Source organism: Heloderma suspectum, chromosome 2, assembly GCF_057233095.1.
Source record: "Heloderma suspectum isolate Gila_16-S chromosome 2, 16-S_ref, whole genome shotgun sequence".
Classification (NCBI taxonomy): Eukaryota; Metazoa; Chordata; class Lepidosauria; order Squamata; family Helodermatidae; genus Heloderma; species Heloderma suspectum.
In genome coordinates this window covers 195,894,007-195,912,077 of record NC_139459.1, presented here as the reverse complement: position 1 = coordinate 195,912,077, position 18,071 = coordinate 195,894,007, and the positions used below count along the sequence as shown (strand labels likewise).

The window sequence follows — 18,071 nt, the reverse complement described above, 5'->3', positions numbered from 1 at the left end:
TTTCAAGTGCTGTGTAACCCATGAAAATGGTTTTTTGGGTAGTATATACTCCTCTTTTCTTGCTTCACGTGCTGCTGATGGACCAAAGCCCATTTCATGAAAATCTGGATAGAACCAGAAAGAGCTTCTCATTCTGTTTCTATGTAGATCTGGCCCAGGTGTGAGAAAACAAATGTGGGCACTGAACTCTGTACAAGTACAATGTTGCTTTCTTTTTCTGTAGAGCATTTGTTCTCACACAGGTTGTTTTGTTTCAGCCTCCGTAGATGTAACACCAGGCCATAAGACATTGTACGAGGCCCATTATTTGTAACTTGCTTGCTAGCCAGGTTTGAGATTGTTCAGGGCACCACCTCACAAAGCCTGGCCTTCTGGCCTCTTCTTTGTGAAAAGCTTGTAGTTGACCTGAGAAGTGCTTTTGTGAAGTGTATCAAAATACCTTTTAGACGTAAATGCCACTTGTTGACAGTTTGGGAGAAATAATGTTCTTTGTCTACAAGGGAACTCAGGTAGCAGAGTGAAGTGCAGTAATTTTCTCAGTCCCGAACAACAAGCAAACATACCCGAATGTGTGACCGTCACATAAAAAATCCTCAGAGATTATGAGCCTGTCCAACTATTTTTCTTTTAAAAAATCCATGTGATCAGTCCCATCTTTCTCTGGTATGTGTTGGAATGGAGAAATATAATGTGTAAATGAATGTTTCCTCATTTTATCACATTCATATTCCATTCTTTCCCTAATGAACTCAAGGGCAGTTTGCATGGGATGTCCCATTTTATCCAAACACCAACCCTGGGAGGTTAGACTGAGAGCTTCTTCACACAGAGCTTTGATCCTGCTATTGAGATTGCTCACTCATGGAAGTTTGCAGGTCCTTTTCATGACGTCGTCAACCTCCAGGGGATATTCAGAGGTATTTCCTTGTTGTTTTATCTCAAAAAGATCCGGAAATAATGAACTATCTATTTAAGTCGGATTGTTACACTATTAAAACAGCCACTAGATGGCACTGTTCCATTGAACCTTGAAAATTAGAAACTTCTCCTCTCATCAATCATGTGGTCACCGCCTGAGAGCCCGCTGTAAATGCAGAACGGCTCCACAACAGGAGGGCTGTAGGTTTTTCTTTAATTTAAAGGCAGCCTGAGTGACAGTGATTGGCCCTAAGGCCTCACAGTGAGCTGGGCACAGATTCAAATACAGCACAAGTTACTATGCTACTGGCTCTGGGTCATAGATATTGAGCTTCCTGAGTGTCATGGTTTCTACTTCCACGTGATCGGGTTCCATCCCAGTCTGGTAGCAGCATTTGAAATGTGCAAGCCACATGGTGGGGTCTATGGAATGGCTACTCTTTACACCAGTTCCATTGACTCCAGCCAATGCTGCTATTGAAGGGAGTACAAGAAGGAAAAGGGAACATTCTTCAGGCACTCAGAAATAATTTTTAACAGAAATATATCTATAGAAGCATCCAAATGCCTAAAGCATTTGGAGTCTTCCTGGCTCTTCTTCAAGGTACTATAAATATATACAACCCCCTTTTTAAATATATAACACCTAGTTTTCAGTTTCTTAAAATATGCTAGAAGTATTATCCAAAATCATTATTTTTAAAAAAGATGATACTTATAATTTAAAATAGTATATATTCCTAATTTATTGCACCATTTTCCTGACTCTATATGCTGTAACATTTTGAAAATGCGTGCATGACATGCTTTCTGCCTCGTTAAAATGTTCATTCCAATATCTGTAGTTTCTTAATTTTACTGAGTGAAAATCCCACCCGCCCCTTTTCACAACCCCATTCACAGGCTGCAACAATTGGAAGGCCTTTCTGGCTGATTTTTCACGGTTCGGACTATATTTGCAGGATAGGGGAGTGAAACTTAACTGCCATTTCCCAGAGCTCCTCCCATTGGTGGCCACCAATTTCCTTTCCCCAAAAGCCTCCTGGAAACAACACTATCTGATGATGTAGGATTGCTACATCATGGGATGGGAATTTGGGGGAAAGAAAATGGCTGTTTCCAGGAGGCGTTCTGGACAATGTCAGTGGTGAATTTCACACACCCCCCCTTCAGTCTCTCCTCCCCGCCCCAGGTTGACATGGAATTGTTCTAATTGTGGCCTACCCACAACAAGCTCAGCACTATGATTTTTCCAATTTTATACTTAACTCTTTAAAATATTCTTTTAAAGACCCCACATTCCCTCTTCCTGTGTTCCGTAAGTGTGTGTGTGTGTGTAATAAATACTTTATATAAATTACACTAGTGTTTCACATTTTTAAAATACTAAATACGAATTGCTAAAGAGACGGACCAAAGTAGGACTGAATTTACTTTAGTTGGAGTAGTTTCTTGATTAAGACCTAAGGCAGCCGATAAGATTCATGTTGGCTTCATTTATAGACTGTCAACAAAACCCCACTAGGATGCTCTGCAAACTGGAAAGGTCTGGCAATGCCTCACTGGGAGTGAATATGTTAAAATCATTTGGCGGGAAGGGTGGGGGCAGGGAGATCTGGCCATGTTGTAACAGCCAGTAATATAAATCATCTAGTTCAGAAACCTTGCACTGTTCTGCAGTAATCAAGGATTTGGACTGAGCTGATCTGAGTGTTTGAAGTGAGACATAGTTTTGGGAATATGTGTGATTTCTCTAAAAACAATTTAGGCTAAGACTTGCAACAGACTTTTGTGACTTGTGTAGGAGAAAGTGACTGTGATCCAGCCATGAATCTAGAGTTTACTTTGGCATTTTTTTGTTCCATTCACTCTGATGTAGACTAGATTTCTTGTAATGATATAAAAACCCATGAAGAGAATATTAATTATATTTAGGGAAACCTTGGGACCAGTCACTATCTTACAGTCTCCAATGATGAGGACTTTCTGGAAATCACTGAACTGGAAAATGTTCCACTGACCTAAATAAGGGGTGGGCAACTGCAGGAGGCCACACTCCATTAAAAAAAAGAGAGAGAGAGAGATAAAACAACTTGACAGTAAACCACTCTGTACCTCTATGGAGCGCTAAAGGGGTTAAATTTAGCTTGTTCGAATAAATAAATAGATCATTACTTACTGCCATTGTGTAGACTGGAACAGTGAGGCTACCAACCCCACAATGTGGTGATGGCTGAGCTGGGTTTTGAACTCTAGTTTGTTTTATCCCAGTTCAAGATACTATAATCTTCTCCCAGGAGAAAGTGAAACAGCTTATCAGTTCTCTTCTAGGCATGTAATTGACTTTCCTTATTGAAGGAAAACCTTTGCCAGACTTGAGTCTATGCTATGTTCAGGAGCCATGGGGAGAAGTCTTCTCTCCATTTGTTTGCTCTCAACGACCTGATTTGTAGGATCACCACAGCCCACCGTGGCTTATTTAAGCCACAGTGGGTTGCGGCACCTGTGGGTTCAAGTTGCCAATTTATGCCCCTGCTGTGGTTTCTTTTGTTGTCCAGATCCACAACCCTACAACACACCATGGGTTCTGGGAGGTTTGTTACCCAACCCAACAAGTCACCCTCACTGAGTTCAGAGGACACAAGAAGCCATGCCCAGTGAGGGTAATTAAGGAAATGAGCTGGCATGCACGGGGGCAGTTAAGCCACCATGGCTTATTATCTGCCCTTGTGTCATTCAAACCAGGCCAGTGTCTACGACTACTAGTTGATTTGTTAGGAAGAACTCTGCTCATAAGGTGACTTTGCACAATCATTTTGAACTAGGACATCTTCCTTGTGGTGGCTTTTTCCCTTTGAGGCTTTTTTCAGAAAGTTCTCATTTGAACACAAATGTTTGCTGTCATTTATTTTTCAAGTCTTGATTAAATATGCTTTTTATCTGCATACAGGTGCATTTGAAAGAAAGTCACCATAAGAGAATACCTAAAATGATGATGTCAATTCATCTTCAGGTACACTGGAAACAAGTACTGAGCAGTCTAGTTTTTATTGCCTATATAATCTTATTTTGTGTTTTTTGTACAAAGTCAGAACAGAAACCCATTCTGTATTTCTTCACCTTCCTCAGTTACTATAAAGCAAACTTCCTTCCTTTCTTAATGGCAATTATTACATGCAAACTGCAAGCTGTAAGTCAATATTACGTTAGTACACGAGGATCATCCCATGGTAATTAGATAACAGCTGTTTATTAACCTCAGCAGATATTTGTGTAAATTAGCTGGTAGGGGCACTTGTAAGGAAAGGAGCATGTGCCTTTATCTTTCAAAAGACACAAGAGTAGCATTTTGGTAGAGGAGAGTGCCCAAAACCAGGTTGTGATACTGGTTTTAAACAAGCTCTTTCTGTAAGAAAGAGGAGTTGTATGTTACAGACAGCTGAATTGCACATTTTAATAACCTAAACATGCTTCATCCTCATTAGACGTGTGAATGTATTTTATTAAGATTTTTTTAAAAGATCCTGCCTTTCTGCTATACTGTGCTCAAAGCAGGTCAGAAAAAACAAAGTGATCAATGAAGTACGCAATGTAGTTTCATCATATAATAAGAACAACAAACAGCTGTAAATGCCAAACAAAAAAGACAGCTGCACCAGTTTTTATAGTTCCTGACATGTTTTGAGAACCTTCTCTTTATAGAGAGCAACCGAAACTTCTAATACAAAATAATGTTTAAAAACTAATTTATATATCTGAAGAAAATAATTTAAATGCATATTACAACAGAAAAATATAACATTATAAACAAGTATGAACAAACAATTATAAGGCAGTATTTGGCAGGGTGCTATATTCCTGTTTATTATGTTCTGCCAATGGCGCCCTCTGAGGATTTAGCACTTCTGGGAGCAACCAGAATTGAGTGGAAATGTTTGTTTCTTAAGTGGGCCAGGTGAGAGGACCTCACATATGGGAGCTCCAGCAAAAACGAGCGTTTCTGCTCATTTCAAGGCTTCCTCTAAGAAGTGTTAAATCTCCATTGCGCATGCGCTGGATCCTGCAACAGAATCAGCGGGAGGGGCTGTTGTGGAACTGAATCGGCAATGGCATAGCACCCTGATGGATAGTGCCCATAAAGTATTTCTCTTACAGCCTTTCTGTTATACTGTGCTCGAGGCAGCTCAGAAAAGACAAAGCAATCAATTAAATACACAACATAACATCCTAAAATAAGTAATTAAAACTGAAGCATTTGAAAGGAGGCAGAATGGAAAGAAAGATCCAGTAATCCAGAAAACAATTCAATATCTAAGTTGAACTCCCGCCTAAACAGAAAGGATTTCACAAAGCAGCAAAGCTGTAACATAAGGGGGACCAACTTGGAAGCAGGGAGTTTCATAGTCCGGATGCCACCACAGAGAAGGCCATTTTTCATATTCTCCCAAGAAGCATCTCTGAATAAAGGTGAGGAATGCAAGGGGGGCCTTCAGACGATCTTAAACGGGGGATAGGGGCAAATAGGGGCAGATGGTCCCAAGTTTTTAAAGCCTTAACCAGTGGTTTATGGCAAATCAAGTAATACTGGGTTCTTCTTCATGGTCCCTGTGCATCACACATATGGGCTCCGCACCTGCGTGGAGACACGTTTGGGGACACTTCCAAGCTGCAGAGTTTTTTGGTGGGAACCCCTCCCTCACAGCCTGTGGCTTATATAGCGTGGGTTCCCACCTTTCCCTCAGTTCCTTTTAAACCGCCTTAGCATTACTTCTTGGGGAACTTTTCGACTTTCTGTCACGCTGCATTTGTATCTTATCTTATCTAAAACCTCTTTTCTTCCTTTACCTTATTTTTCTTCTTTATCTTATAATGAGAAAGAGAGAGAGGGAGCGCAGAAATAGAGAGAGAGAGCGCGTCAATTGTTGACAGTGTTGGAGAGTATCAATCAACCTCGGTGGCGATGCGTTTTTTCTCCTTCGGCATACGGCCCTGAAGCCTCTGTTCAGATGGTGCACGGCTTGTGGCAGTAAGGTGCCCTCTTCAGATGGCCACTCTTTGTGTCTTATTTGCTTCGGGGAAACCCACAAGGTTGAATCTTGCCACCACTGCCAATTGCTATCGAAGCAGGCTCGCAAGAATAGAGCTGATCAACTAAAATCGATCCTGTGCAACGGGCCCTTTAGGCAGTTGACTTGCCTAAGGCCCAAACTCCCAGGGACCAGCACATCGTGGCTCCCTCCACAAGTGCAGAGGCAGCTCCTGCAATTCAGTCTTCTCCCCTGCTAACTGCTGAGCTGGTTCAGGTAGATCCACCCACTCCGGGAAGGAGCCTGGACATATTGGCGGCAAAGACCTCTCAAAACGGACAAAGCACCCTAAACTGGCAGTGGACGCACCAGAAAAGAAGAGGAAAAACAAATCAAACAACAGGAAAAGGAGCAGGACCAACCACCTCCTCCTCCTCTACTTGATTCTCCGATTCGTGTTGTGCCCCCAATGCACACTGTTACTTGGTAGGGGTGCACGAAAGTCACTTACCTGGTCTCGCAGCTTGCTTCGTGGTGGGGGGGAGGTGCTTCGCTGCTCCCCCCGAAGTTCAGGCCGGGGGGGGAGGCTTCCCGCCTCGCCCGGCCGAAATTCAGGCCAGGGAGGAGGCGCCTCGCCTCGCCCAGCCGCAAAATAAAAAGTTAAAAAAAAAGCGCCCCGTGATAGGCTACGTGATGATTTACGTAGCCTATCACGGCTAGATCTGCAAAGTCAGCCATGATAGGCTATGTTAATTGTCACGTAGCCTATCACGGGTGACTTTAAAAAAAAAAAGCGCGTACGCAAATGGCGGCCCCTTATAGGGAGCCGCCATTCGCGTTCCTTATTTGGTCGCTGTAGTCTACGTAAATCTTTACGTAGACTACAGTGACCAAATAAGGAACGTGAATGGCGGCTCCCTATGGGGGCCGCCATTAGCCGTACACGCTTTTTTTTTTTTAAGTCACCCGTGATAGGCTACGTGACGATTTACGTAGCCTATCACTGCTGACTTTGCAAATCTAGCCATGATAGACTACGTTAATCGTCACGTAGCCTATCACGGGGGCGTTTTTTTCTTTTCTTTTCTTGGAATGGTGGCTGCGGCAGCCGGTCGAAAGACCGGCTGCCGCCCCCGCCCCTGACGAAGACTTGCCGAACCGCCGCTGGGACCCGCCGCCGGGAGGGACATTCGGGAAAGGTAAGTCCCATCCTGGCGGGGGGCGGGGGGGCGGAGAATTTCTCCCCGAAACTACTTCGGGGGGCCGAATACGTTGGCACTCGGCCCCCTGAAGTTTCAGGGAGAAATTCTCCCCCATCCCTATTACTCTGGACCCGACCTCCACGGTCTTGGAGCATAAGTTGAGGGACATGTCAACCCCACCACCCCGTCCAGATCTAATAGCCCCGGAATGGAGATCTGGTTTCCAACACCACATCGCTATGACATCCAGTCACCTTGGTATCGACCTGCATTTTCACCTCAACAGCCTCCTCGATACTGATCTCCGGATCGATACCGTTAGCATCATTGGCCAGCGCAATACGACCGTGATCGCTCATGCTCTCCATCCTGAGATTGGGACCGTTTCTCAGCCTTGTCGTCTCCTCCCCACCGACAGCACTTGGATACAGACTGGAGGCTCCGGAGGGACTGCGACCTCCTCCTTGATCGATCCTGTTACTTAGGAACTACTTCTCCATCGCATGCTCTCTTTCAGCCCTGACAATGCTCCGGTTTCGACACCAAGGACGTCTTCTGCCCTCCTCCTCCAGTACCAAGGCGCTCTACGTCCTTAGCACTACAACAACCCAGTCAGGACCATCAAGCCCCACCACCTCCAATTCCACCTCATGCACCTGATGTGGCACTACACCCTGCCCACTCGCAGGAATCCAGGGAGGACTATTCCTCCTCCTATCCCTCCGTTCCCCCATCAACCTCATCACCAGACGATGTCGTTGGGACACAGGATATTGCCTCGCCTTCCGAAGACATGGGCCATTTCTCTGAGCAGGTGCTTAGAATGGCTCAATCATTGGGCACTGAGGTACAACAACCTCTACAACAACTCCGCAGTCCAGTAGTTGATGCCTTCACAACAGACCTGTCCACCCCGGTGGCCATCCCCTTTCTTACAGCCCTGCTGAATGCAGTCCAGCAGATGTGGAAAGCGCCTTCGTCCTTGACCCCAACATCCAAGAGGCTGGAATCAATGTACAGGGTTCAAGAGACGGACGCATCTTTCCTCTTCTCACATCCTAAACCGAACTCCATAATAGTGGAGTCTGCTCAAGGTTGCTTGCAGGAAACACCTCGCCTGTGGATAAGGAGGGCCATAAACTCAATCTCGTCGGACGTTGCCTTTACTCTTCAGTGGCATTGGGACGTAGAATCTTCAACTACCAGGCGATGATGGCCAGGTATCAACTCTTCCTCTGGGAAAAAATGGATTCCCTTATCACGTACCTCCCTGAGGATCAACATGACTTAGCCAGGTTGTTTCATGTGGAGGCATCCAAACTATCTCGCCAGCAGATCAATACCGCCTGTCGTCAGGCGGAGTGCAATGCCAAGGGCATGATGGGCTCTGTTGCACTGAGGCAACATGCCTGGCTCCGCTCTGTGGGCCTAACCCCTGAAGCTCGTTCGCGGATAGAAAATCTACCCTTCAACGGCGAGGGTTTATTCAATGCAAGCAGATGGACTCTGTACAGAAAGCCAGAACGACCACTTGTAAGATGGGCATCGGCCAATCCCAGCAACAACAGCAATACGCTCTGTACCATCAACACCGCTGGTACCGACACCAGACCGATCTATCTCGGCAATCTGGGGACCGGACACCCAGATACCCTCAACAACAACAAAGAAAAAACTACTCCCTCCCCAGGTTCCAACAAAAAGCGAAGGGCGAGATTCTCTAAATGTCGTCTTTGACTTCAGCTCATCTCCCCTCCATACCAAACTTTGCAAACCTCCCTTCATAAACCTTCTGAACATATTTTATTCAGCCTGGGCGAGAGTGACATTCGACAACTGGGTGCTCGCTATTGTCCGTCGGAAATACAAAATAGAATTCAACACTCTCCCACCCCCAGGCCTAGTCCGGACCACTCGACCTTCGGAGGTCCTTCACAAAGAAACCCAATCTCTCCTACGAAAGGGCGCCATCCAGCACGTTCTTTCAAACCCCGGTATGGAGGGGTACTTCTCCAGGTACTTCACGGTACCAAAATGGGATGAAGGCCTCCAAGAGGTTCAGGATGACAAACCTAGCCACAGTTCTCCCACTCCTTCGGAAGGGCTCTTCGTTCTCCATGATCGACTTCGAGGATGCATAATTCCACGTAGCCATAGAATGCTCACACAGAAAATTTCTCCGCTTTGCAATCGGAGAAGAACTTTTCCAGTTCAACGTTCTACCAGTGGGTCTTTCAACAGCGCTGCGTGTGTTCACCAAGTACATTGCTGTAGTCTGCGCTTACCTCCCTCTCAAGGGAGTGGAGACCTGTATCTTGACAATTGGCTGCTAGTGGACTCCTCTTCAGAAGCCTTATTGCGTGCTATCGTTGACATCTTAAACCTTCTTTGGGCACTGGGACTATGGATCAACAAGGAAAAGTCTCATTTGACCCTCACATGAACGGTTCATTTCATAGGGGCCGGCCTCGATTCCAGAACGGGCCAGGTGTACCTTCTGACGAACCATATCACAAATCTCGTCACGCAAGCCACTTCAATATTCTTTGCTTGCCTGGTCACGGCATGCAACATCTAATGCCTCCTTGGCCACATGGCAGCGATGGTGTCAGTCGTGGAATGGGTCCGACCACGGATGAGGCCACTACAAATGGGCCCAACTATGGATGAGGCCACTGGCTCATCTGGACCTTAGATCTGACCCGCAACCCCCTTTTTGTGACATTGCTGGTACCAGAGGAGGTTGCTCTCAGCCTGAAGTGGTGGATAGACTCCAGGCACTTGACCCAGGGGATGCCTTTCCTTCCTGCTCCTCCATCCAGGGTTCTGACCACGGACGCCTCCCTCCTAGGTTGGGGAGCACATTGCAGCCCCCTGCAAGCTCAGGGTCTCTGGTCCTCCAAAGAAAGACTGTACCACAACTGTGTCACAGTTTGGAAAGCTCTCCACGCCTTTGAACCGTACCTCCGACATCGACACATCCAGATCCTCACAGACAACACCACAGTTCTCTGATACCTAAACAAACAGGGCGGAATGCACTCCTCCCGTCTTCTCTCTCTCACTCTACACCTTTACAACTGGATCGTTGCCAAGGACATTCGCTTGACCGCTCTTCATATTGCAGGACAAGACAACCTGTTGGCAGACTCTTAGCCGCCTGCTTTGGTGCTCCCACGAATGGCAGTTGGCCAAGTTCTGCAACTAATTTTCAACCAGTGGGTCCAACCAGAGATCATTCTCTTCATGAGTCCAGCGAACACAGCCTTCGGACAGTTCTGCTCCAGAGCCAGAGTTGGCCACAGGTCACTAGGCAATGCCTTTTTCCTAGAATGGACGGACTGCCTATTCTATCTTTTCCCCCCGTTCCCACTACTCACGAGGGTGATCTCCAAAATCAGACAGGAAGCCATGAACTGCATCCTAATAGCCCCCTGGTGGCCCAGGCAGCCCTGAGTCATGACGCTACGGAACCTAGCGCACGGACATTGCTTGCCACTCCTGCTGATAGACAACCTGCTTTCCTGGGACCGAAGTCGGATCCTCCATTTTGATCTCCACACCCTGAACCTCACGGCGTGGAGGATCCAACCTTCGCACACCACTCTCCACTGATCCCGCTGACAGTGCAGACTGTACTCGATGCGGCGAGAAAACCATCCACACGCCACCCGTACTCAGCCAAATGGGCTTCTTTTGTTCAGTTTGCGACCGACACCAACTGTAATCCTAATAACTGTCATCTGATCGATATTTTGTCCTTCCTCCAGCACCTCTACAGCAAGGGCCTGAAGTACTCCTCCATCAGAGTGTATGCTTCTGCGATTTCTGCTATGCAGGGCAACATCAACAGGTGCCCCATCTTTAGCCACCCTTTATGCAAACAATTCTTGCAGGGACTCAGAAACTTGGCTCCCCCCATGAGAGACTTGGTTCCTCAATGGGACCTGACCCTGGTGCTTCACAGCCCCACATCAGTGCCATTTGAACCGCTCGCTGCTGTGGACTTGAGGCTGCTCTCTTGGAAGGTTGCCTTCTTGGTAGCCATTATGACATCAAGGAGAGCAAGTGAACTTTCTGTGTTACGAATAGACTCACCTTATACCATTTTTCACAAGGAAAAGGTGGTCCTTTGGCCAGACTTAGCATTCCTTCCAAAGGTGGACACAGACTTCCATGTGAATCAGTCAATCATCCTTCCCGCCTTATTTCCATCTCCAAGTTCCGATTTGGAAAGGCGGCTGCACACTCTAGATGTCCGGAGAGCCCTGGCTTTTTATTGGTTTCGGACAGAGCCTTTCTGCAACTCGCAACTGCTCTTCCTCTGCTATGGAGGACACAACAAGGGCTCTCCAGTCTCCTCTCAGAGACTGGCCTCCTGGATAGTACATGCCATCTGATTGGCATATGAAGTCTCTGGGAAGGACTTACCGACCCGAATTTGGGCTCATTCGACAAGGGGAGTGTCATCTTCCACGGCTTTTATAAGGGGTGTCCCCCTGGTAGACTTATGTAAGGCGACTACCTGGTCTAAGCCTTCTACTTCATAAAGCACTGCAGACTGCATGTTCGAGCTTAAGCAGACTGTGCCTTTGGCAGGGCTGTGCTTTCATCAGTACTACAATGAGACACCGCCCCACCTCCGGTAAGTTAGCTTGTTACTTGCCCATATGTGTGATGCACAGAGACTACAAAGAAGAAAGTCAGGTTGCTTACTTGCAACTGTAGTTCTTCGAGTGGGCATCTCTGCATTCACACAACCTTCCCACCGTCCCCGCTCGGTGTCAACAGTCTGTTGGTACCAAGGTGTTCTTCTCCCTGGTCTGGGACTCTTGCGGTCCCAAGGAACTGAGGGGAAGGTAGGAACCCACACTATATATGCCACAGGCGGTGGGGGAGGGGTTCCCGCCAAAAAATTCTGCAGCTTGGAAGTTTCCCGAACGAGTCTTCGTGCAGGCGCAGAGCCCATATGTGTGAATGTACGGATGACTACCCAAAGAACTACAGTTACTGGTAAGCAACCTGACTATCTCTAACATGGTGCTCATGGACACCAATGTGCCTGCAGACACCTCTCTTAGTACCCATCAGGCTCCCAGCCCCTCCTGATTTCCTACGGTGTTGTGGTTGTGGTGGTTGTTGTTATCCTGGGAGGCTAGTATGTGAATTGCCACTCTCCAGTACCATCTTTATTTGGGTTCAAAAGAGTGCTTTTGTGTCTTGGAGCTTAGACCCTACTTCTGCCTTGTACTTAGTTCTTGGAGAAGTTACTTTTCTTTTAGTCTCACCAGTTTGCCTTCTGAGAAACTGGCAAAGCATGTTTTGTGAATGGCCAAGGCAGCCTTTTTATGAATGAGCATGCCACTGTCATGGCAGCCATTTTGTGAAAGTGCCCACAACACTTGCTCCAAATTCCAAATGTGCCCACTGACCCAGAAAGGTTGGGTACTCTTGAAGTAATAAAACATTGTTTCCACAGAATCTTAATGGAATCTGCGGATGCATGGGATTCACACAGAACTATTCATAAAATAATTTAGGTCAATACAGGAAAGAAATGGTTAAGAAGACAGAGCACAACAGCAGTGTTTCTACTGCTGGTGCAGTCTTTGCAGCCTTGGGAGCTGTAAAGTCAGCCTGGAGTAGTTGAGTATTATGGCACTGTTGTGAACAGCTAACTTCTACTTCCCAAAGATGTCAATAAGCAGAATGCAGTACGGAAAATAAATAACAGAAAATGTAGTTGTAGAATGAAAATTGGGGGCCGGAGCATACTGCTGTGGAAATGTGGAAATGCAGTCTCATTCCAATTGCAATTTCATCAAAACATTCCTTCTCTTAGTTCAGGTTGGCTTGAGTACTCTTAAAGATTCAATCAAATACGAGGATGTATGTTTAATGGCAGGGGCATGGATAGGAGTTGTCTCACCGCCAGGACATTGCTGTGCCACAAGGGGTGGGGTTTGTCCCTGGCCTCATGCCACATCTTTGAAACATGGCATGAGGTCAGGGGCACACAGAAGTGCCCCTGTCATTCCCTCCAGCTCAGAGCTGGTGAGGGGCAACAGAAACATGCAGGCTTTCTCTGCCTTTCACCTGCTGAATGTTTGGGCATCAGGCACAGAAACAAGCCCCCTTGTCTCCACTGACCCCTCCCAGCTCAGGCAAGGAACAGCAGGTGGTGTGTAGGCTTTCTCCCTCATCCTCCGTAGCTGTAGTGTTGGAAAGCCTGGGTTCATCAGGCCAATCAAGATCTTCGAGCTCTGGTCATGAAACAGATCCTCTTTAGGTATTTGTCTGTTTCGTTTTAGTTGTCAAGGAATGTTAAATACAGGAAGGAGAGCACATATGAAGCTACCTTATTATGTTACACCCAGTGGGGGCTGTTGACTCCAAAGCTAAAGAAACTGTACAAGGTGCTGAACCTATTTTAAGGGCAGAGTTCAGCCCCTTAGACAGCCCCTTTAGAGTTCTGACTGGTTCTGACTAAAACCCAGAATGGATTCACAACCCCTCCAAAATCAGAGCCACCAGCCTCCATGGGTTACACCCTGTTGGCCATGCAGCCCACTGTTGTTGTTTTTTTACTGTGATGGTCAGCACTTCTCTAACGTCTCAGGAAACAGATCTTTCTTAACCCTGCAATTTGAGATGCTTTAGCTGGAGCTGCTGGGAGCTGAACATGTGGCTGCCACATGAAAAGATGTGTTCTGTCCCTGAGCTACCGCCCCTCCCATTAAGTAAAACATGCTTTGTTAATGCCTAATATAATGTTAGTGGTTCATGAGAAGATGTTTTATGTGGAGAGCAATGCTGCTTTATTGGTTTTAGCCATTTTATTTGCTTTTGTTCAGTCTATTGCTGTATGTATCTCTTTTGTGATGTTTTACTTCTTTGCACACATTCATTGTTTTTAAATTTTGTAAGCCATCTTGAACATTGTGAGAAGGCATGATAGAAATCTATAGATCAATAATAGTTGTGTTTTAGGGCTTGTCATTACTGTAATATGGAAACTGACCAGGAAAGTTAGGTACTTTTTTCTCTCTAGGATAATACCCCACCCCACTCCATTAGGAAAACCAGCTATGTGCAACTCATGCTAGTTCCCATCAGTCATGTGGCCCTGCAGGGAGCAGATTGTTTTGTGGAACCCCACAGGGCTGCAGTGTGTGAATGGCTTATTAACAGTTTAGCCGAGAGTGGCTTTGCATATTACAAGGAGAAAAGTAGATGTATGAGTGCACTAGTATTTCCCCTCGACGTGCAAAAAAGAAACTTGCCTATCTCTTCCTCTGAGGAGATACATGCTATCTACTCATATCCATATCACTTGTACCTCCCCAAGGGGTTCCCTTTTCTCACATTACAGTAATCTGTCCTATAGGAAACCCATTCTCTGGTTTCTGAGCAGCTGTCCAAGGTGCTAAAACCATTCTTCTGAAAGGATTGCAGTAGAAAAGAAAGGAGTATTCAAGGGGAATGATTTTCTGTGATGACACCTTCCCTCAAAAACAAAGATTGGTGCCCTGAAACCATTTACTTCAAGGAGTTCCACCCCAACTATAGATATATTTGCTATTAAGTGGTTTTCGAAGTGCAGCCAAAACATTTGGCAACGTGAATGCCATTTCTTCCACTCTGCTCTCAATTACAAAGGGTGTATAAATCAAGAGCAAGCCACAGATATATTAGCATCATTATAACGGTTCCATACCATGAACTGATCAGCATAATTTATAGCAGTGCTGTGTAGAAAGCATTTTCCTCCAAAAGCACGAAGAGGGAGGGCAGTTTTAAAATTTGTCTGAAGTCAATCTTCTCCAGAATTTGGAGGCTGTCGAGTAAGGCATGCGGCTTTGCCTTCTGTTGCTTGCTTCTTGCATAGACAAACTGTTCACAGGGGGCTGCTATATGGATCAGCACTCCTTGCTTTGATTCAGCTGTCTGGTCTCAAAGGCCCCAGCAAGCTTTTCTATGCTAATATCCCCAAAATGAACTTCAATCAGGGCATCTGCCATCATTCGGCAAGTGGGACAGGAATTTTATTAGAATTAATTATCTCAGATCAGTGCTTTGCTGCTGCGACACCTCGCCTTATAATTTGGAGTTTTGCATAAGATGGACAGTGGTAGCAGTAATTACTCCCCCAGTGCTGTGATCTTCCATTTTGTACAGTGGATTTTGCATTAACGTACAGAAGCCACAGGGCATGAACACCACCCAAAGTAAGGAACTCCAAGAAAATGCAAAACAGTATCTTGAGCTGCAGTTTTCATTTTACTTTCTAACAGCCTCTTGCAAGGCTCATACCTAACATGCTAGTGCTCATGATATGTCATCAGATAGTTCATTTTGTTATCTTTTTACCTCCTCAGATTGAGCACTTAACTGGTTCATTGTGGCATGTGCTGTCTTGGGCAACAGCCTGCTTCTTCATATGCCAGCCAGATTTGCTGTGTTAGGCTGCCCTTTGCCTACAGAAAGTCATGCCACAATAAACTAGTTAGTCTTTAAGATGCCATAGCAGTTTTTGCCCTTTTGCTGTTCCATACTCTGGCCCAATTCATGTGTTAATATGCCTTGGAATGGCTTCCCTTGAAAAAGTGTGTCCTGCATGGTCATATCGTTAGTGTACCAATCACTCTGCTTCCTAACAGTCTCCCTACTTGAGCTGATAGATGGAGTCTTGGATTTGTTGTTGAGGGCCTACAGGCTAGTTGTGGGGGATCTCAACATTCATGCCAAGGCTGCCTTGTCTCAACACCATGAGGCTGTCCCAACATTTCACCAGCCCGATGCATGTAACAGAACACTCTTGGCTTAGCGTTCAAAACTGGGCAGGAAATTAATGATCTAGTTGTGAAAGCTCTCTATATGACTCCATTGACATGGTTGGATCATGTCAAGGTGAATTTATGGTTACACTGCCCTCTTCTCTCTGCTGAGTTGGTAGATGTGTTAAAATGGTCCATCCCAGGAGGAATCTGCAGAATTCCTTGTTCCTTGTTGGCAGTAGGTCCTCGTTGGCAGGTCTATTGCTTCTGGCAAAGTCCTAGTCTCTGTGGCATGCTGAGATGATTCAGGCAGATCACTTTAAAATTTTCTTTCTCACAGGGCAGAGCCCAGTCAACTCCTTGATGTACCAGGACACCAGGAGAGATTAAACAGGCTGGAAGATGGCTTGATGTTACATAAAATGCTATGTGCTCTATTTGAATAAGACCAATCGCACATACATTATCATACTATTCTATGGTGGTAGTGAAGAAACAATACTTTTCTACCACCATTGTGTCCTCATAATTTTGTCTAGAAGGGCTTTTCCCAATAGCCCTTGGAAAACTGCTGTGGCATATTTGCTAGACATTGTGAGGATAAAAATACTCAAACTGCTGCAACTTGGATGCTATGAGTTTTACAGTACAGTCAGTGGATGTGCTCAGGGTAGGGATGGCTTTGAAGTTTGGTTCAGGGACTTGATTTCAGGGTGAACTTACCAGATCCATAGCTTCAAAATATTGCTTTTATTTCTTTAACAATGTCTAGCTACTGAGTACAGGTAGAAAGCTATCAGGAACATTGTAGGCTACCAGGGACATTGTATGTGTGTGTGTTTGGCGGGGGGGATGGCTGCCCCACTGCACTGGGTAGCCATCATTTTTGCAGGACAATGACCCACGAAAGGACAGCACATCATGATGTGAATGTGCTGAAGCATTTTAAAAGGTGTTGGAGTTATGCAGCAGGGTGCTGCACTTTCTAACTACTCCCATCAGAAAGAAATGGTGGAGAGGAGAGGAGAGGAGAGGAGAGGAGAGGAGAGGAGAGGAGAGGAGAGGAGAGGAGAGGAAGATAAGGGCATCCCTCAGACCACCATGTAAGTACTTACTTTTTTTTCAAGTGTTGTTCTACAACTTTAAAGTTTGGTGCAGTTTTTCCCAAATTTTTCAGTAAAATACACAGATACACCCATGCGCGCGTGCGTACACACACACACACACACACACACACACACAAACAGGGTGGGACAGACTTGGCTTGGGGCACATGGAGACATGTGAGAGAATAAACTTAGTCCATTTGTCCATTGCTAGCTCAGAGCACCATTTCAACTTGCTTTATGGGTTGAGTTTCCATTATTGTAGTCCAAGGACAGGTAAAAGGTGCTTGGGGAGTATGGATTACCAGTTGTCCACTTGGCCCTTGCCTTTCATGGCTAATAACTTCTTTCAGAAGGGGATCGACTGGCTGGGTCCAGAAGGTGTTTAATGCCTTGGAGAAAGAGTGGTTCTGGCATTCTGCTGGTTTCCATTTCCTTCACGAAGGCATCATTTTGTTGACTTCATTGAGACATATAGTCCACATTTTTCAACTAGAGATGGTGTGGGCGTCAGGTTGGGGCTTGAAGCCTGGCAAGAAATCACTGGCTCGGCCCCCCAGACCCCAGCTCTTGCCCGACTCACTGCGTGCTGAGTCAGGCAAGTGTGCAGGCACCCGGTCCCTCGGTGAGCTTCCTGTCGCTTCCACTGTGGTAGCAGGCATGAGAGAGGAAGAAGGGAGCACCTCTTCCCCCCCTCCACTACAACAGCAGTGGCAGCGGGACACTCCCGCAACCTCCCACTCCTGGATAAGAGCGGCCATCTGGCATAAAAATGGCAGCTCACATTGAGCTGGAAGTCGTTCCCGGACTGCTCACCGAGCCCTCCAGGGCTTGTGCAGCCCAGTTTGCGGGGGTGGGCAGCAGCAGGGACTCTGTGAGCACCCACTCTCAGCAGGTGCAAGTGAGTCCATCCATCCCTGTTTTCAACACAGCTACATGCAAATTTTTCCATTTGCATGGCATGTGTTTTGTTTCTGGGGTTATTACAGAAATGCCAGCCCCGTTTACAGGTCGCTGAAGCCAAAGGGAGTGAGGTGGTTT

General features: G+C 46.1%; 1 protein-coding gene and 1 pseudogene across 2 annotated transcripts in view; both read left to right on the top strand.

The window, feature by feature from the left end:
• CA10 (carbonic anhydrase 10 (inactive)) overlaps positions 1 to 18,071 on the top strand; it is a 445,075-nt gene that overhangs the window by 107,724 nt on the left and 319,280 nt on the right. The window lies entirely within an intron of this gene.
• On the top strand, positions 10,981 to 11,697 carry LOC146353747 (uncharacterized; annotated as a pseudogene).